This window comes from Mauremys reevesii, linkage group 16, assembly GCF_016161935.1.
Source record: "Mauremys reevesii isolate NIE-2019 linkage group 16, ASM1616193v1, whole genome shotgun sequence".
Classification (NCBI taxonomy): domain Eukaryota; kingdom Metazoa; phylum Chordata; order Testudines; family Geoemydidae; genus Mauremys; species Mauremys reevesii.
This window is the reverse complement of record NC_052638.1, coordinates 30,456,526-30,472,013: the sequence shown is the minus strand read 5'-3', so window position 1 is coordinate 30,472,013 and position 15,488 is coordinate 30,456,526. Positions and strand designations below refer to the sequence as shown.

At 38.4% G+C, this 15,488-nt stretch overlaps 1 long non-coding RNA gene across 1 annotated transcript; it reads left to right on the top strand.

Moving 5' to 3' along the window:
• Positions 1–522: 522 nt before the first annotated feature.
• Positions 523–14,636, top strand: LOC120384847. Its single transcript, XR_005589139.1, has 3 exons — positions 523–619; positions 7,454–7,500; positions 14,595–14,636. It is a non-coding gene; the product is annotated as an uncharacterized LOC120384847 (long non-coding RNA).
• The last annotated feature ends 852 nt before the right edge of the window (positions 14,637–15,488 follow it).

The window sequence follows — 15,488 nt, the reverse complement described above, 5'->3', positions numbered from 1 at the left end:
AGAGGGTGTTTTTAAATACAGTGAAACTTGAAGGGTCAGCAATGTGTCCATAGGGGCAAGGCAGCTGGACAATCGGTAACACTTCTCAAAAGGGAGTGCAAGACAGAAAGTCTGTGACCCAGGCATGTGCCTAGGGACGCCAAGTCTGGGGCAATGGCTGAACTCTGTTCAGGTTCTAGTGGCTTAAAACATGCCAGAGATCCAGGGACTCAGAGGCTTGGGTTCCCCTTACAGCAGTCTGGTGGGGAGTAAGCAAGGGGGTGTCCAATCGGATCTGTGATCCTTTCCTACTTCCTCTTCTAACCTCCACATTGCTACTCTGCTTCACAATTCCCAGCACTTGCTCTGAAGGTATTTAAAAAGATTGTTTCAAAGATATGACTTTTAATATTGCAGACTTTTTGATGTCTTTTGGAAAGAAAATGAGAACTCTGAAAAGTTCATCAAATGGTACGAAAAACAGCCACCAAAACAATTATCTATATGTATTCTAATTTTGCAGATCAATCCATGATGTCCTTCTAAAGATCATCCTAGTCTTCTATCCTTCTTTCAGATTTGTGTAATAGAATAAAACGGTAGCTCACATTGCTTTTCAAGCACAACCATGCCAATTAAGGTATCTAAATTACTGGATAATTGATTGCATTTTGACCTTTGAGAACTAATTTAGGGAATAAAATGGCAGCTCATTAAGGGCTCAAGAAAAACAATCCTTGTCTAAAAGTTACATTAATCCTTCACACAGAACAAGTATAAAAATTTCCATATAATTACAGACATCACACTTTACTTATCAACATTTCTTCATTTTCTAAATCTTATATTCAAAAATGTAAAATCCTAAAACATTCTTTTAACTGAAGATGGACATTTTAATATCAGCCTAATTTACTATGATATTCAGGCAAAGGTATATTTATATTTATATACCTTTTATACGATCAGCTTATATGATCCAAATTAGATATACCAAGAATATTGAATAACAGACGTTAGAGACAGAAAAGACCATTTCAGTCACTAAATATCATTACATTGTCAAAGGGAGTATTGATTCCTAAAGTATATTTTTGGGTATTTTGTCCTATCTGGTTTTAAACAACCCCCAAAATGGAGCTTCCACTATTTTCAAGGGGGCAGTATTCTACAATCTCATATTTAGCAACATTCCATCCCATAGCTTTTAGTTATTTCCCCCTTGATGCAAACTAAATTGTTATCATTCCTTGAAGTTTGCAGTCTTCACATACTAGGTGGGCAGAAATTCTGCAGTCAGTATAGTGTGATTCAAGACTAGCTGCTGAGGAACCTCATAAGTTCAAGCACTATCTCAGAACCCCCCAAAACATACCATACTCAGCATTCAGTGCAAACAATTAGAGGGGTAGTAACACCGTGTTTAGAAGTAGAACTAGGCAAACTATTTGCAAACAATGTATTCAATAATTTATATATCTATGATAAACAGATAGGAAAGAGGTTGCAAATGCCAGTCAAGTGAGTGTGGGTGTTATTTAGAACACTGTTTATATCAAATTCACCCCAGAACAGAGGACACAGAAAAGCTGTATGCACCAAAACAGGTAGCAGTGAATTTCACTAGTTGTGAATGCTGTGCTGCTGTATTCATCCATCTCTCTTTAGAAGCACACAATGTTTTCTGAAATGTCTGAAACTTTCAAAAATGAATAAATACTGTCCCTTGAAGCTAATTCTGGTTAAGTCCACATGTCAGCTAGCACATTCGTGTATTCTTCAAATAAGTGCTGAAATAATTTTGAACATCTGAGAAAGATTTAAAATGGAACCTATCATTTGCATACAGTGCAACATGAGGTGTGGTATGATTTTTATATAATTTCAATACAACTAATTTATTACAGTTTCATATTATAAATCATCATTAAGTGGGAAAAAACATTTTTATTTTTTTTAAAGCAAAGGCAAAGGCCATTTAGGTGCCATACAATACACTTCAGGCAGATATCTACAAGCCATTGAAAGCCTCATTTCACATGTCTGTTAAACTAAAATGATATTTTCCTCTCTTACCATTAACTAATACTGTAGATCTTTAATATGTACATTCTTGTAATGCATTGGCTTTTGGCCATTGTAGCTTTTTGGTATATACTTAATGCTTTCAGCTATATTGAACCTGAAATGTACATAGACTGCTGTGATTGACCAAACACATATATATTGTGGTTGTGTGAAAAGTAAATGACATTGTCCATTATATTACCTCCTACTCAGTTTCCTTACATTTTGAAATACAAGAAACCCACAACCTCATTAAAAATAAAGACGCTGAAAACAGCCCATGAATATCTGAATAACTGATATGAAGTAAAGACTCCAAAATGAGGAAAACTTGGGAGAAGATAGATTTCCCTCCCCTTATATGGGCAGGGATTTGGTCCTCAGAATTTGAATTTCTCAGGGGATCTTCTGAAGGCGAATGACCATCTGTGCGGATTTCAGAGTGGTAGCTGTGTTACTCTGTATCAGCAAAACAATGAGGAGTCCCTGTGGCACCTTAGAGACTAACACATTTATTTGGGCATAAGCTTTCATGAGCTATAACCCACTTCATCAGATGCATGGAATGGAAAATACAGTAGGCAGGTACAAATACACAGAACATGAAAAGATGGGAGTTGCCTTTCCAAGTGGGGGCGACAGTGCTAACGAGGCCAATTCAATTAGGGTGGATGTGGCCCATTTCCAACAGTTGACAAGTTGATATTCACCCCTTATCAACTGTTGGAAATGGGCCACATCCACCCTAATTGAATTGGCCTCATTAGCACCAACTCCCCCCCCCCCCACGCTTGGTAAGGCAACTCCCATATTTCCATGTGCTGTATATTTATACCTGCCTACCGTATTTTCCATTCCATGCATCTGATGAAGTGGGTTATAGCCCATGAAAGCTTATGCCCAAATAAATTTGTTAGTCTCTAAGGTGCCACAAGGACTCCTCATTGTTTCATCTGTGCAGAGCCAGTGTTCATCCAACAAGCTCTAGAGTCCTCTATGTCCCCTCACCTGCAGCTTCTTGGGAGTGTGTCTCCAATATCTTGTGGTCCAGGGAATAAACAGCCGGAGTCTGCTTCTGAAATCACCTGTAAGGCTGTAGGAACTTACTGGAATATTCTCTGTGGAGCTGATGGGGTAGGAGGGGATGATGCAAGGCCCCTCCTGTTACATGAATGTTCCATGTCTGTATATATGTGGTTAATGGACAAGGTGCCAGTAGATGGTACTGAAGAATATGCAGAATATCTGTGTCCTGGGTTTTGAGGTAACAGTGAAATTTTGTGGTTGTATACTGCAGATGGCTTCCACTGTGGAGTTCTTTGCATGTCTGACCCAGCCCACACTAGAATTTTGTAGTGTCTTTCATCTTGGCACTCTCCCATATTTACACAAACACATAGAGGTACGCAGGGTCAGATTCATGCATAACAGGTCCCATCTGCACATGAATCCAGAGGATATTGTACAGTCCAAAATAATTGCCCTTAACACTTTCATTTTCAGCCATTAATAGCAAACACTTTCCGGTTTATCGAGTATAACAGAATTCATACAGCTTATGAACTCCAATGTCATACATCAAGTGATGGAAAAATTTACAAGAGTCTGAGACATTTCAGTATTGCTGTAGTGTTTCCTGTCACAGAGCCAAACTTTATAAATGATTACCAGAACTGTAAAATATTCACCTTCCAGATTCAATGCAAAAAGAATTAATGTTGTAAACTCAGAAGGATGAAGAATGTTGTAAACTATCTTAGGGGTGAGAAGAGAACTTCTTAGTACAGAAGATGCCTGCAGAACATGTTTGTTAGATTGTAACAATTTATCACAGCTGTTTATTTTATGCTTACCAAAACTAGCATGATCTTGAGGTATTGACCACATCAACTCTGCAAATATAAAAGATTCCACTTGTACTGGACAGTACGCATCTCTTCACCTTGTTAGAAATGTATGGTATGTTACAAGCAGAGATATCAACACAATAAAACCCATTTTTCCAATTTCAACTCTATCTTCCTTTTTTGTTTAAAACTATTTTCTTCAATCTTCATCTTCTCATGAAATTAAGTTATTTAAATGTATTTCTATACTTTGCTTCAATGGACCTTCCAGGTCTGATCCTGCTCCACTGGAAGCCAATGTTAAAACTCTCATTGATTTCAAGGCAGCAGGAATAAGCTCCTTATTCAATTTAGCCATTCCTCCCATCCTTAAGTTCCTGTATCCATTAGTAAATGAGGTAATTTTTTAAGCTTTTTCAATTCATTCCATATTCCTGCAAATTTTTGTAGTCACATTTAACTTATTTTCTTTCCCCCATAAAAGGGAAAAAAAATCAGCATTTACTGTATTAAAATCTCAAAATCTAAACTGACTGGATTGCAGGAGATATTGCAGCATAAGACAGGGAGTTGTGTAGCCTTAAAGCCCCCAGGTCAGAAGAAAGAGAGACGCAGATCTCCACCCAAGAGAGGTGATGCCTGGGAACTATAAATGGGTGCACTCGAGGGACTATGGAGCAGGAATACTGGTACAGTTACTCTAATACAAGTAATAAAAACTTGCAAACTGTGAATATTCCAGAGAATAAAACATTCTAATAGGAAATTCAAACAATAAATATATCCGAAGAATCTGCAATCTGCTCAGTAAAGTATTCACTACTAGTAATTTACTCTGATCTAATAATTATATGCTACATATGATGAAGATAGTGAAGAACTAAGAATGAATACCATAGACAATGAAAGATACTGTACCTCCTGAATTTCAGGGCATGTTAGAAAAATAAGTCACATTAGTAAAGATGGAAGAAGCCAAAACCACCCATTATGAATAAGAAAAGCTCTTCAAATATCTACAAAGCCAGTACATTCTTCTTCTTTGGGACTCACCTCTGCCATAGGGACTACAAAGCACCACCAGCTTACAAAGACTGAGCAGCTTGTGAGATGAGACCTCCTCCTTATAGTATATTGAGTTTCTTGTTTTACTATTAACTTGAGCTTCCTCTGCATCTCATCATGACTTAGGCTGTGAGCTCTTCAGGGAAGGGACAGTCTTTTTACCACACGATAGCTAGAGCAAGAGGACCCTGATCCTTGAATAGTGATCCCGGATGCTACTGTAATACAAATGAGCAAAATGCTTTGAAAACTCGCCATGCTACTTTCATCTCACTTAATATATGGTATTGCCTAAACCATTGAAGTGTTAATACGTTGAAGAAACAATTACTCTTTGGTCAGAAAATAAAATAAATGGAAAATCAGAAAACCAATATTTATACTGTCTGTGCTGGGTACGCCTAAGGCTAGCTCAGCCAGTGTGGGAGAAAAGCTGCCAAGTTGATTCAGCAACTACATAGGTTTGTCATCATCTGTGGTTGAAATCAAAGGACACGTCAGCACCTGAAAAAGTATTACAGAGGCTTAACCAAATCTTCACTCACAACAAGAGACAAAAAATCCTTTAGCAGAGTTTTCTATAGGAATTGTAAATAATCTTATGCCCATCGTATAAGGGGAGCTTGTCTAATGAAGGATATTTTTTATAAGGAGTAGACTCCCATACATTTGTTTGAAGCCCAGCACAAAGAGAATGGCCCCTTAACCATTTGCTTCTAACTATATACAACCTGTAAGCTGGAAAACTTCTCTTTTCATCCCAGAATGCAATACAAGACCTTGATAGGCGTTAGAGTATACATGCAGGGACTCAATCTTAAATCCACAAACATTACAATACTGCCAGCCTTTTATCACATTTGCATACATAATATAGATAAAGAGAAATTAAAATGATCTGTTCTTCTCATGATACACAGCTGCAGCTTCCCATCAGCATTAGTTGCCATTATTAGTACACATTGGGAAAGGCTAAAGTCCCACTTCTGCTTTCACTGAAGTTTCTGAGAGTTTTATCACTGTTTTTAGTAGGATCTCAGTATCCCCCTTACGTCCTCAAACTTCATTTTGAAACTCACATTAACCAGTTTGTCATTTAACCAGCACATTTTTGCATAGAATATATACTCTCTCCATTTACTATTCTGATAATAGTGCAAGTTCTTTGAATACCTGATTCAGTCTATAGCCAGGGAATTTAAATGAACAACAAGTGTTTTCTTGTGTGCAGCTGTCCAGATGCATGTTACATATTACAAAATTTGGGAATCTCTAAAGCCAAATGTCATGGATAAAGAATCCATCAGAATGTTATTAAAATCATGAACATAAAAAAGAGAAAAAAATTTATTTTGTGTGCCCAAACTTGAACTATAGAGTGGGGAGACAGTACAGTAACTGCTGTCAAACCTATAATGTTCTTTTTTTTTTTAAATTATTAAAGAACTATAGCCCTCTCCGCTAGCTGGGTTGCATTAAAAGAGCAATACCAATTTTATAGCATTTCCATCAAAGGCTTATTTTAAGCACAGCAGTTCATATGATGTGTTACTAATCTAATTGCTAGCTTCACCAGTTGCAACAAGGCCTTAAGTGGAAATTTGTAATAATTCACACACCCACACATGTGCCTACCTTATTCCATCTATAAAAAAAGACTAACATGGCTTCCTTTTTTATATATGTGTGTGTGTGATAATAGTATCTCTTTTGTTTCCATTTTGAGTTATGAATGTCAGGGGACATAGTTGTTAGTGAGCTAGCCTCTGGGTCAGAGAAGCAAACACTTCTAACAATTGCTGACATGGTTTTGCAGTATTAAGTGGTGCTGCACTGCTATGGAGAGAACTGGGCAAAATCTACCAGAAAAACAAAGCCAAAGCAGACAAACATTCACATTTACACTATTCACAAAACTTCTTCATTCACTTTCTACAAACAGATGCATGAGGGAACTTCAGTTTGGAAGAACTTGCTGAACATACCTCCAAACTAAAGGTCTGAAAACTTGTGTGAATACATGTTAACATGAATATTGTGTTAGCAGTGTTTGGTGGCCATCTTGTGTGTTTGGCAGTTATTGAATCAGAGATCAGAAACAATAACATTTCACCAATCATATAGCATATATAGTGAATAAGAAATAGCAAATACTCAAACCAATAGAATCCATTTTCAGTGCATAACAAGAAGCAATTTTACTGATCCTACAAAACTCAGGAAAAAAGCTGCATATTGTTGAATGCAAACTACTGACATCTTATCTATTAACTATTTGCATATATACAGAAATTCCTTTTTCATCGAGTAGTCCTGTAACACTTACAACTAACAGTTCCAGGCTGAAATATATTAATAAATTTTAACGCAGAAGGGATCCTTATGATCATTTAATCTGACATCTTGCATAACACAGGCCAAAAAACCTCACCCAGTAATTTCAGCATCGAGCCCATAATTTCTGTTTGAGTATAGTATATATTTTTTAAAAACAGATATCCAGTCTTGACTGAAAGTGATGGAGAATTCACCGCACCCCTAGGTAAGTTGTTCCAAAGGTTAAACATCCTCAGTGTTAAAAAAGTGTGTTTTATTTCTAGTCTCAATTTGTCTAGTGCAGAGCATCCAACTATTGGATCTCATATTTATTCTGCCCTCTACTATCAGTAATCTCTTCCCTGTGTAGGTACTTGTAGACATAATTGACAAACTGTTTATTAAATCATTTCAAATAACTAACCATTTAAAACCTGGAATCTATATAAGGTTAATTTGTTACCAGAAAAAGGGGGAACGTCCTAGAAGAAATTTTCTGTTACATTCAATTCACTGAGATCCAGTTGGAGAGGCTATTCTTTGGATGAGAAGTTAAACTGAGATATCTTGGGCCCTGCTCTGGTAGCTGGAAACACACAGTCCCATGACATATTTAGAGAAGTTAAAAATTCCAGTGTTCTTTCTCTTATAAAAAAAGTTTTACAGGAATGAGAGTGTGAAGACTCAGCTGGCTTTATGCACAGTACCACACCAGAAGCAAAAGGAGATGCATACTCCCGTTAGAGTAGGAACTGGTGTCAAGGTATGGCCAGCTATTCCTAGTTGCACAACCGGTTAGACTGAACTGGTCCTATGTATATGATCTGAGCATGGATTCTCAATGCACAGGACCTCCAGACATAGAATCTATTGTTTTTGGTGCTCTTTACATAGAGCCTTGTCTTCCAAAATCTCACTCATCTCTGATAAAATAGGATGTACTGTAGCTTCATTTTTTGAAACATGGGTAATGCCAAGCTGATTGTTGTGGGGTTAAGAAAGGACTACTATCCCTCCCCTTCATACCCATCTGCAACATTGCACAATTGGATAGCTACATTTTCTTTGACTTCCTGTTAAGGTTTCAAAGTATGGCCAGAAACAGTCCATTGGTCATTCTAATACTCCCTCCTAATTTAATATAGCAGCCCCTATGTGCCCAATGGGAGATTACTTGTAATTAAATTCAGAAGGTAATTGGAATTACTAGAATCACTTTTGATGGCACACAAGTCACCATACTCAGTCTCCTCCTCCTCCTGAATAGGGAAGAATCCCTGTTGTTTGAAGGGATTGTCCAATGTTGTCCAATGGTTTTTATCTTATCTTTAATAGAGTATTGTAAGCTTATGTTGACCCAAAACTGATTTTTGAATAGTTGTCATGTTTTTCAGTAAAATGATATGATTTTCATAAGGGGTTAAGCCGGAACGCTAGTCTGGGCTTCCTCTTTCAGTTCCTGTGTGATCTGAACGTTGAAGATTCTCATCAATATATAGTTGTTTTATTTGTGAACTAAGTCAGTGCCTAGAATAATCACAGTTAGTTACCATATGATAACGGTAAAATAGACTGACTGTAAGGTTCCACTCAAGACCAGAGAACAGCTGTGGAACAATGACCTACACTGCGGGGGAGCTGCAGGGAGAGTACAGGAAAGTACCATTGCTCACCAGTTGGCCCACTTTCCAGAGGGACTATGTAGGCTGCCTTCAGGCTAGTGAAGCCTGCTCTCTCCAGTGCACCTAGGCCATTCCTCAGGCTAGATCCGAAAGGGGGTGCAAAGCTATAACCCTGCAGACTTACCCCCACTGAGGAGTTGTTCACCCTCCCCACCCCATGCATCTAAACAAGCACCAATCACAATCTAGCCAATTGTGAATGGCATGTGGAGGGAATATCTAGATAGCATATAAACTTGTATTTGCTGTGGGTACATTACAGCATGACACTGGTTCAAATAAAGCAGAGTATTTTTAATATTCAGATTAATTTTCATAACTGCTATGTATTTGTAATGCAATTAAGGATAGCTGAATTATTGGCTCCTCTCTTGGGTTTTGTTACTTGGCTTCAGGGGACCAACATAGCAGTAAGTGAGAATATAGGATATCTCAGCTCTAACGAGAACGTTTTCTCTTATACCCTGAGCTCAGAAGGGTATAGCAGCACCAGAAACTCTAATCACTGTGGTTGTGCTTAGTGCAAAACACAGCGTGTCCCTTGTTTTTCTGTCTTGAAGTTTGCCTAATAGTCTGAGAACAGAGTCTTATTAATGTAAATGAAGTTCTAATAGTGTATTGCATGAAATTCTTTTTATTACTGAATTTCTTTGGAAAACAGCCTACAAACTGGATTAATCCACTGCACTGTATTTTCTGTAAGCATCTATCCAAAGTGACTTTTTAAACAGATTGCTGAGTAAACTTTAAATGAAAGCAGCCAATAAAGATACTTCTGCTGTAAAAAATGTGTTTCGTATGTAGTTAATTTCACACTTATTTGCACTGGAAAATTAAATTTTTACTTATCAACATACCACAGAAATACTGGGGGAAACTCCACTCTGATGTTCAGAGAAGACTTTTTTGTGACTGCTTTAGGCAAACTATATTAAAATTAATTGATAATTAGGAAACTGGCATCCTAATTCCAGCAAAGTTGTCCATTATTGTAACTGTCTGGTCCATCACTGGTCTGTTTCATCCAAAGGACCCAAGCAACTATTCCTTTAAAAAAAAATAGACTTAGGAACCTAAGTCACTTAGGCACTTTTCAAAATGTTACCTTAGTCTACTTTCCTGGATGATCGAAAACTTCCTCTGACTGCAATGAGAAGTTGGGCGAGAATGCAGGATTGACTGACAATAACATACTAAATTGATTCACTGGACATTGGGAACCAGATAAGAAAAAAGAAAGTGAGAATTTGTGGGTGCATAGAGAACAAAAAATGAATTATCTGTAATTTAAAACAAAATGATCAGGACTTGGAAGAATTAAATGTCTATAAGTATTGATTGGAAATCTGCTTTATTTTTAGCTAGCTTTGAAACCAAGAGGCACTCCTGATAATTTTGTTTTGAAATTCTAAGGGTGTTTTCAATTCTAAATATTACTGACAGGGATGCTATTCTACTTACTGTTTTCAGGACCTTTGCATAAAACATGTCTGGTATTTAATACATAATAAATTAATTTTTGCTTGCATAACTTGAGGTTCATGTTGCAGATCAATTAGGTTTAAGCATTGCTGGCAGTCGTGCAAATTCTGATTAATTTTTAAACGCCGATCAACAACTTCTTGGGCACATCTTTTTCTGAATATGGTGGAATTTAATGTTGACATTGGCTTAATGGTTTTGCTCTTGATTCTCCTAAATATCGTATTGGTTTGAGGCCACAATGAGACTGTAATTATCAGTTCTTAAGGGATTGCAGCACAGGCCAACAGGAAGATTCTACCCCAGAAACACTCACAAAACACTCAGGTTTTGGATTAAATTTTATGGAAATGTTTGTGTGTGTGGTTGGGAGATGAGGTGGTTGCTGTTTTGTTTGTAAGATATTTTCTAGGCTTAATGCCCTGGTTTTCTGTGTGGATAACTTTTCCTTTTGGATTTGTGTTGCCCTATGATTTTAAACTACTGTGGGAAGGCGGGATGAGAATGCAATGAGAGAGAGAGAGAGTAAAAGCCCTGATAGTGGAAAAATTATTTTGGTATGCCATACCACCTTTGATGAGATTGTGAGATAGGGATCACTTGTTTGCCCAATACTTAGCAGAACAGGGCCTGATCCTGATTTAGGCCTGTAGGCACTATTGCAATACAAAATAAGAAGACATGGGGAATAAGAAAGCCAAAAAGTGCAGGCAAAGTGACATGAACAGCCCTCCTCAAAGACCTTTAAATACATAGGGATGACAAGATGGAACTATGACTAGTGGAGACTGAAAGACATTCTCAGCTACATTCTGATGATTCTCAGCCCTACATCAGATGCTTTGGTGTCATTACTCTCCCAGTGCATGATAGAGATAAAAAATGTGAATGATGAACACCACAAGCTGGATGAAGATCAACTGGCTTGGGTGCCGTCCAGTTAAATAGAAAGCAACACTTGTTTACAAGGGAAGCATTTGTAGGAATGGACAGAAGCAGCTTGGGTGAGCTCTCTCTATTGAGCATGTAGATGAAGCATTTTGGTGAAAGCTCAATGGTTTCAATATCCCAGGAGATTCATCCTTGACCTGGGTGGCTTGTTCAGCCCCTTTTCTCCTTAGATGTCACATTCCCCAGCAATAGATAGAAGATGGGTTTTGCCTTAGCATATTCCTGAAGAACCTTGGTGCTCAGGGAATGATATATTCCTTGGGATCAGAGTACACCTCTACCCTGATATAACATGACCCGATATAACGCAGTAAAGCAGGCTTTGGGGGAGCGGGGCTGCGCACTCCAGTGGATCAAAGCAAGTTCGATATAATGCGGTTTCACCTATAACACGGTAAGATGTTTTGGCTCCCGAGGCCAGTGTTATATCAGGGTAGAGGTGTATGTGGACCGTTCAACTTATCCAATAACACTTAAAGCTTCTTCCTCCTTCACCTCTCCAGTGAAATTCAAGACATCATCAGGGAAAGAGAGGAAAGATTCTTTCCAAAGACTTCTCAACTAGAGATGAGTAAAATTATTTTTTAACAAAATACTAAACTAATCAAAAAGTGCTTTTTGGGGGGGACACAAAGCATTTGTGAATTTGAGTAGAATTTGACTAATAGTGTCAACCAGATTTTTTTTTCAGAAATTACAGTAAGAGTTTGACATTTTTAAAATGATGATTTTGAATTAAAAAAACATCATTTAAAATCAATATTTTGTTTCAGAAAAGTCATTTTGAATCAGTGTTTGAAGTGTTGAACCTAGCAAAATGTTTTGTTTCGTCAAGAAAAATTGAATCAATTCCATTTTTGTTTGAAACTAATCATTTTTCCCCCTGATTTTTCAGTTTGGCAACCAAAAATAAAAATCAATTATACACTCTCTTCTTGATGCCTTACAAAGAGGCAGTAGCATGGTGCATAAACTCCTTGGGCACTTAGGTAGTATGAGAGAAAATGGCTGAGTAAAACTCCTTGTATATTTCCTTAAATTTGAAAGGCTCTTGTGTTTACATGAAATATTTTTGTTGGCTTATTCTGAAACTGCCTCAGTTAAGTGGACAGAACAAGGAGTAATGCTCACAAGTTGCAGTGTGGGAGGTTTAGGTTGGATATTAGGAAAAACTTTTCACTAGGAGGGTGGTGAAGCACTGGAATGGGTTACCTAGGAAGGTGGTGGAATCTCCTTCCTTAGAAGTTTTTAAAGTCAGGTTTGACAAAGCCCTGGCTGAGATGATTTAGTTGGGGATTGGTCCTGCTTTGAGCAGGGGGTTGGACTAGATTACTTCCTGAGGTCCCTTCCAACCCTGATATTCTATGATTCAATGAATCTGATGAAATAGACAACCAGCCTGGAAGAGCCCATCACAGTGTTTAAAAGCTTAGCAGATCTCAACAACAAAGATGCAAGATTCTGTAAGCCTATAGTTATGCTGGCAAACCAGTTTGCTCTCTCATTTCTTACCATTTATACATATATCTAATGGACTGCCTAAAGGATATATTAGTCATTTTCACTTGTTACTGATGCCCGTATTACTCCATGAGGGGCAGTGAAATGGAAGTTATGAAAGATAATCGATAACAAGCAACTAATGTACCCACAGTGTTGCCATTAGATATATTTCTTCTGCAACATCAGCTCTGTTATATAATTTAAAGAATTTTTTGTTGTTGTTTTGCTAAGCAGAGGTGCTGACCTAACCACAGCACTCAATATCACTCTGCGAGCAAGGGGTCAGGTTTGATTATTTATCATTACTTTATATTTAGGGCCCTACCAAGTTCACGGTCCATTTTGGTCAATTTCATGGTCATAGGATTTTTGAAATTCTAAATGTCATGATTTCATGGTGTTGTAATTGTAGGGGTCCTGACCCAAAAAAGGAGTTGTTCAGGAGTTGCAAGGTTACTGTAGGAAGATTGCAGTACTGCTACCCTGACTTCTGTGCAGCTGCTGGCATCCGTGCTGCCTTCAAAGCTGGGCAGCTGGAGAGCGGTGGCTGCTGGCCAGGAGCCCATTTCTGAAGGCAGAGCCACCATCAGCAGCAGTGCAGAAGTAAGGATGGGCATGGTTACCACCCTTACTTCTGTACTGCGGCCTGCAGAGCTGGGCCCTCAGTCAGCAGCCGCCACTCTCCAGCTGCCCAGCTCGGAAGGCAGCAGCGCAGAAGTAAGGGTGGCAGAACTGCCTCCAGAATTGGGTGCCCAACCAACAGGTGCTGCCCTCCGGCTGCCCAGCTCTGAAGACAGTGCAGAAATAAGGATGTCAGTACTGTGATCCCCCCTAAAATAACCTTGTGGCCCTGCTGCAACTGCTTTTTGGGTCAGGACCCCAATTTGAGAAACGCTGGTCTCACCCGTGAAATCTGTATAGCATAGGGTAAAAGCACACAAAAGACCAGATTTCACAGGGGGGGGTGACAAGGGAGAGACCAGATTTCACAGTCCGTGATGCGTTTTTCATGGCTGTGAATTTGGTAGGGCCATATCTATATTAACCCCCGCCCCCCTCCACACACACACAAAAGAAGTTAGGGCAATGCCCAAATGGACAGAAAATTATCAGTGCAGGAGAGAAGAAAATCATGAGTCATTTCTAACTTTATCTGTAGAAGCGTATATTGACACTGCAATTGGATGTGTGATTGCAGCACTTGTAGACATATCCAAGCTAGCTTTAGATAGCATGAGGAATAATCTCAGTGAAACTGCGGCAGCACGGGCTTCAGTATGGGCTAAACAAGCCCAGCTGGAACCACAGGCACTCAATCCCATGGCTAGCCCCTGTTGAAGTCTGTGCTGGTCCGACTTCACTGCTATTGGTCCTTGTGATAGCTAAATTAAAGCTAGCTTGGGTACATCTACAGATGTTCCAATCACACCTCCAATTAAAGTATAGATATGCTATCATAGCACTCTTGTGAGACCTAATCATTAATGTCTGTAAATACGATGAGATCTGGAGATAGAAGAGGCAGTTGAAATGCAAAGAATTATTAGTACTAGCCAAGAAAATCAAAGATGCTATGATAATATTGTTTATAAGCATGCTTATACAGGTTGTCTAATCATGAATGTTACCTTCATATCTTGTGAGATTTTATTTAAGTCTTTTTCCAATTTGCAAGGCAGTAATTGTTCTTCCTTTTCCACAGGACCACAGCAGGTAAAATACTGAAGAAGCATCCACATTGAAAATGTTTCTGAGGAAAATGCATCCTAGATGTAATTTCAGTAGAATTACTCCAGCAATTAAATTTGATCCTATATCTACATTTGATTTTTTTTGGTTAACCTTTGTTTGCTAACATATATCCTTACCTTTTTAAAAAAATATTTATTTTAAATAACTACAGCTTTTTCATTGTGGAACCTGGTGAATGTTTTCAAATTTGACACTGCTTAAATTTTGCTTTATGGTCTCCATGCCCAAGTAGTCCATGGCAGAGCCTTTCTCCAAGATTCTCTGTAGGTATCTCACCAACAAATATAGATCTACAGGAAAAGTCTTTACTGGTGCTTTTATAATAATCAGCCCTCAAAGCAGATCCAGGAACTAGCAGGACCCATTCTCACCCTCTACAACCTTGCCCATGTTATTTTCACCTGGTTCAAATGATGCTATGATCATGTTGTTTATAAGCATGCTTATACAGATTGTCTCATCATGAATGTTATCTTCATGTCTTGTGAGATTTACTTAAGTCTCTCCCCTATGAGGGAAGATTGAAAAAAATGGGTTTGTTTAGTCTCGAGAAGAGAAGACTGAGTGGGGGGACATGATAACAGTTTTCAAGTACATAAAAGGTTGTTACATGGAGGAGGGAGAAAAATTGTTCTTTTAACCTCTGAGGATAGGACAAGAAGCAATAGGCATAAAATGCAGCAAGGGCGGTTTAGGTTGGACATTAGAAAAAACTTCCCGTCAGGGTGGTTAAGCGCTGGAATAAATTGCCTACGGAGGTTGTGGAATTTCTGTCATTGGAGATTTTTTAAGAGCAGGTTAGACAAACACCTGTCGGGGATGATCTAGATCAGGGATTGGCAAC